Source organism: Lactuca saligna, chromosome 7 (assembly GCF_052625555.1).
Source record: "Lactuca saligna cultivar CGN05327 chromosome 7, ASM5262555v1, whole genome shotgun sequence".
NCBI classification, from domain to species: Eukaryota; Viridiplantae; Streptophyta; class Magnoliopsida; order Asterales; family Asteraceae; genus Lactuca; species Lactuca saligna.
In genome coordinates this window covers 29,902,712-29,908,844 of record NC_136423.1, presented here as the reverse complement: position 1 = coordinate 29,908,844, position 6,133 = coordinate 29,902,712, and positions in this window count along the sequence as shown.

Genomic DNA, 6,133 nt, shown 5'->3' with positions numbered 1-6,133 from the left:
TATTCGGTGTATAGATCAAGATGGCAAGAACCTGTAGCGGAAACGTGAATGCAAATGGGAAGCTACATATATATATGTATGGTGAAATTGTATATTTTGTGAATTTTAAACTATATATATGGTATAACATTGTGGGATTGAAATCCCTATGTGCTCACCATGTTTCCCAACCTGACCCACTCAGTTTATTTATATCACAGGTGTTGATATGAAATGACATTACACTGTGAGATTTAAAGAGATGTAGACCACTATGTGAATAATTGTAAGTTCTGTTTATGCTTATGTTCCTGTATTAACGATGACATCCCAAACGTTTTAAAATGAAATAATGTTTTAATAACGTATTTACCATGTTTTTCTGGGAACAAATTCCGCAACCTTTTTATAAAATGAAGTACTCTTATTTTTATAAAGCATAAACAAAATCTGTCTTTTCTGGCCGTGATTTTGGGGATGTCACAGTATCCCTCCGAGAATGGAGTGTGGGCTAGGCCCGTATCTCCCAGGTAGCGAAGTGTGGGCGGGGCCCGTATCTTCACGAGTGTGGGCGGGGCCCGTATCTCCTAATTGCACGTTATTTGTTATATGTTGTATGGTATGGGGTATTATGGGGGAGCTCACTAAGCTTTGTGCTTACGGTTTCAGTTTTGGTTCCAGGTACCTCCTCAGCTAGGGGAAAGGAGTCGGCACGGTAGCAGCATGTCACACACACACTCTTCGGTTTCCGCATTTACGAGATTCACTGGGATTGTACTCTGATATTTGATGGGTTGTATGGTTTGATTATTAAAACATGGTTTGCGATGTGTCATGGCGTGATTAAACAATGTTTTTATTTATTAATGTTTTCTAAAAGTAATATTTTAAAATGAAATTTTTGGACATGAAAATTGGGTCGTTACAAGTTGGTATCAGAGCCCTGGTTTGAGGGATTCGGACACGCCTTCAGGAGCGTCTGAACTTAAATTGAGGGATTGAAAGATTTTCCAAAAGAAAATGTTCTCTAAAAACTCGGAAAAGAGTCATAAGAAAGAGCGAAGTGTGTGACGTGCGCGACCGGCCGAGCTCAAGTAAGTATTCCCCATAGTACCCATACAAGTTTATGTTATGTTTATCAGCTTACGTAGAACCGCATGCTAGAATAGGTCTAAGGATCTAGGAGTGATGCCTTATGTGCCTGCTTATGTGTTACAGCTTTATGAGTATTGCATGCTAGAATTGAGTAGACAACAGTAGGATAGCCTGTTTAGGTTATGCCTGATAGTATGAGCTTAGCATCTTATGCTAGTGCCGTTTCTTGTTATAAGAATAGTTTTGGCTCGAGTCTGTTTCCCCTTAACCGAATGTTGCTTGCTTCGTGCTTGGTGGGGTTCTGAGTAATGGGTGTTAGCCACTAGGTGAACACGTCACACCACATGTAATCAGGTTTGAATAATCCCAAAGTACTGGAACTGGCCCTATTGCGCAGCTCTTGTTTGAGTCCAACCGTTGTAGGGACGGATGTTTTACTTGAAGGATTATCTAATCCTCATCACATGTGATGGTGTTTAGGTGGTGGCTAACTGGCATTATGAGGAGACCTACAGCAGCTGAGGCCCAGTCGTGTTGAACTTGAGTTTTCCCTAGGGCAAGCCTAGGATGAGAATAGCAGGGAGTAGCAGTGGTAAAGGGGATTTGGTAAAGTCGAGGAACTTCTCGGAGAAGGTACGGATAGATGTGGAAGGTAGTATGGGCCCGTACTACTGAAAGCAGAGGATCCGTACCCTAGCCGAGGAAGGCCAAGACGAGACCAAGGAACCTGTAAGTAGTTGAGATCCCTCAGAAAGTAGCAGTATCACTAATGATTATTATGATGTTTTGCAGAATGGTGGTACTTCGACCGAGACCGACAGATGGTGGGTCAGGAGAGGGGTCAGGTTCGGGATCAGGCACCGAGCCGATTAATGAGAGGCTACGTGAGTTCATCACGTCGGAGATCACCAGGGGCATCCTTGAGTCGACCCCCATCCTCTTTGGGTCGATCAAGGAAGGGATTATGGAGTTGATGGATGATCGCCTACGGGCATTCAGGAGCGATTTAGCCTCTAGCCAGTCAGGATCTCGCACACTGTCCTTCAAGGACTTCAGGGGCAGTGGTGCGCCGGATTTCCATGGGGTGAAGGACCCCATTGTCGCCAGGCGGTGGATTGCGGATATCGAGTCTGCCCAGTTGACTAGCTTCTTCCCCGAGGGGTCGAAGGTGAGGTACGCAGCAGGGTGTTTACGGGACCGAGCCCGGGATTGGTGGGAGTCAGTGGGTGACTCGTTGGGAGCCTCGGCTATCGAGGCAATGACCTGGTCGGACTTTGTGACTAGGTTCAGGGCGGAGTTTGCACCGGCGGTCGAGCTTCAGCAGCTGGCCAGGGAGTTTCTAGACATGAGGCAGACGACGGAGACTGTGGCGGAGATCACCGCCAAGTTCCGGGAAAGGGCTTTATTGGTGCCCCAGTATGCCGGTGACGAGGATATGAGGAGGACTCGTTACCATGATATGCTACGAGCTGACATCCGGGAGCATGTTAGCTTTTCGGCTTGCCCTACCCTGGACTCTATGATTGCCAGGGCTAGGGAGAGAGAGATAGATTTGGAGCACATCCGGAAACGGAAACTAGAGGACGGTCAGGCAGGAGGGGCTTCGGGGAAGAAGCCCAAGGGATCAGACGGTAGACCGAAAGGTCATTCAGGATCGAGCCGCTGTGGGAAATGCGGCAGGACGCACGTGGGGATATGTAGGATGGGATCAGGAGGCTGCTACAAGTGCAGCAAGACAGGGCACTTTAGCAGGGATTGTACTGCTCCAGTTTCAGCTATTCAGACATCCGAGTTGCTGTGTTTTCACTGCAACCAGAGGGGCCACAAGAAGGCCAATTGCCCCCAGTTGTCAGTTGCAACGCCAGTGAAGGCGCCGGCTCCAGCGACCCTGCGGATCACGGATGGTCGGCAGGGCAAGGCAGAGGCTCCAGTAGTGAGGAGTCGGGCATTTCAGTTGACTGTCGAGGAGGCACGCGCCGCGCCTGATGTGGTGACGGGTATGATTCTTTCTTTCTATCTTTTGTTTTATGTTGTTATGATATTGATATGTGCTCCGTGTGTATACATGTGTATTAGGATCGTTCCATGTGAACGGCATCCCGGTTCAGGTATTATTCGACTCGGGTGCATCCCGATCGTTCGTTTCTCTGGCTCTTAGCAAGAGATTTCATGAGACTTCAGGCGAGTTAGATTGCCCGTTAGAGGTAAAGATTGCTGACGATCGATCGGTGCGAGCATCGATGGTGTTTCGATATTGTGTTCTGCGACTGTTTGAGGAGCGTTACCTGGTAGACTTGGTCCCCATCCCATTGCGTGGGAACAAGGTGATTATTGGCATGGATTGGTTGAGTTCTAATGGGGCAGTGATAGATTGCACGCAGCAGCTAGTGCGAGTCAGAACCCCAAGCGGGGGAGAGTTAGTGATTCATGGAGAGCGGCCGCAGTGTGGACCCACTGTATGCTCAGCAGTGAGGGCTAGGCGCTACCTTCAGCAGGGATGCGCGGGTTATGTCGCGTATGTGATGGATACCCGGGAGGCGGGTAAGGCGACCGTGAGCGAAGTCCCGGTGGTTCGAGATTTTGCAGATGTTTTCCCGGAGGAACTACCTGGGATACCTCCGGAGCGACAGGTGGAGTTCAGGATTGACCTCATTCCCGGTGCGGCTCCGATAGCCAAAGCACCGTATCGGTTGGCTCCTCCCGAGATGCAGGAGTTGTCTACGCAGCTGCAGGAGCTGCTAGACAAGGGATTTATTCGTCCGAGCAGTTCACCCTGGGGAGCCCCGATTCTGTTTGTAAGGAAGAAGGACGGGTCGCATCGGATGTGTATAGATTATCGGGAGCTGAACAAGGTAACGGTGAAGAACCGATACCCGCTTCCGAGGATTGATGACCTATTTGACCAGCTTCAGGGAGCATCTTGGTTCTCCAAGATTGACTTGCGTTCAGGCTATCATCAGATGAGGGTTAGGGAGGAGGATATGCAGAAGACTGCGTTTCGGACGCGCTATGGTCATTACGAGTTCGTGGTGATGCCGTTTGGGCTCACCAATGCTCCTGCCGCGTTCATGGACCTCATGAACCGCGTGTGTAGGCCGATGCTGGATCGGTCTGTGATAGTCTTTATCGATGATATTTTGGTCTATTCCAAGACTCGGGAGGAACACGAGGAGCATCTGAGGGAGGTATTGGAGACCCTGAGGAGGGAGAGCTTGTATGCCAAGTTCTCCAAGTGTGAGTTTTGGTTGCGCGAGGTGCAATTCCTTGGACACCTCGTCAACCAGAACGGGATTCTGGTTGATCCGGCCAAGGTTGAGGCCGTGATGAGATGGGAGGTCCCGAAGTCTCCATCTGAGATTCGGAGCTTCCTGGGATTGTCAGGCTACTATCGGAGGTTTATCCAAGATTTCTCCAAGATAGCCGTGCCCCTGACACGACTGACGAAGAAAGCCATGGTCTTTCGGTGGGGACCCGAGCAACAGGCTGTGTTTGAGATGCTGAGACAGAAATTGTGTGAGGCGCCGATCCTAGCCCTGCCTGAGGGCGTAGAGGATTTTGTGGTTTACTGCGATGCGTCCATTTCGGGGTTGGGCGCAGTTCTGATGCAGAGGGGGCATGTCATTGCCTACGCTTCGCGGCAGCTCAAGCCTCACGAGGCGAACTACCCGACGCACGATTTGGAGTTGGGGGCGGTGGTCTTTGCCCTCAAGATTTGGCGACATTACCTCTATGGGGTTCGGTGTACCATCTACACGGACCACAAGAGTTTGAGGTACCTCATGGACCAGCCGAATCTGAATATGAGGCAGCAGCGGTGGTTGGACGTGGTGAAGGATTATGATTGCGAGATCCTTTACCACCCGGGGAAGGCCAATGTGGTGGCCGATGCGCTTAGCCGCAAGACGGTGCCGATCAGGGACGTTTGCTTGAGGATGACCGTGGTGACTCCCCTATTGGAGCAGATTTGGGAGGCTCAACAGGAGGCTATCAAGGAGGAGCATCAGAAGAGCGAGCGTGTGGTAGGTCAGGTTTCCTCCTTTGATTATGATGGTAGAGGACTTTTGACACTACACCGTAGGGTGTGGGTGCCGTATCACGGTGGCGTGCGTCAGATTTTGATGGAGGAGGCGCACAAGTCCCGATTTTCTATTCATCCCGGGGCGACGAAGATGTATAGGGATCTTCGTCCGGATTACTGGTGGCCCTGCATGAAGCGGGATGTGGCATGGTACGTCGAGCGGTGTTTGACCTGCAGGAAGGTCAAGGCCGAACATCAGAGACCGCATGGCAAGATGCAGCCGTTGGACATCCCACTGTGGAAATGGGAAGATATCACGATGGATTTTATCACAAAGCTTCCCAGGACCACACGTGGAGTGGATTCGATTTGGGTCATCGTGGATAGATTGACCAAGAGTGCTCACTTTATTCCAATCCAGGAGAGCATATCGGCCGAAAAATTGGCCGACATCTATATCAGGGAGATTGTGGCACGACATGGAGTGCCAGTATCGGTAATCTCGGACAGGGATGTGCGTTTTACTTCCAGATTCTGGAAGAAATTCCATGACGAGTTGGGCACTCGTCTGCATTTCAGCACCGCCTTTCACCCGCAGACAGATGGTCAGAGTGAGCGGACCATCCAGACTTTGGAGGACATGTTGCGGGCGTGTGTGTTGGATTTCGGTGGTAGCTGGGATACCTATCTTCCTTTGGCTGAGTTCTCCTACAACAACAGCTATCACGCGAGTATTGACCGACCACCGTTCGAGATGTTGTATGGGCGGAAGTGCAGAACCCCGATATGTTGGGGTGAGGTTGGCCAGAGAGTCATGGGAAGCACCGAGGTGGTGCTAGAGACGACCGAGAGGATCCAGCAGGTTCGGAGCAGACTTCAGACTGCACAGATTCGGCAGAAAAGCTACACCGATAGACGTCGATCCGACTTGGAATTCCAAGTCGGGGATATGGTTCTCCTGAAAGTGTCGCCTTGGAAAGGTGTCATTCGATTTAGGAAGCGGGGCAAGTTGGGCCCAAGGTTCATCGGGCTGTTCAGGGT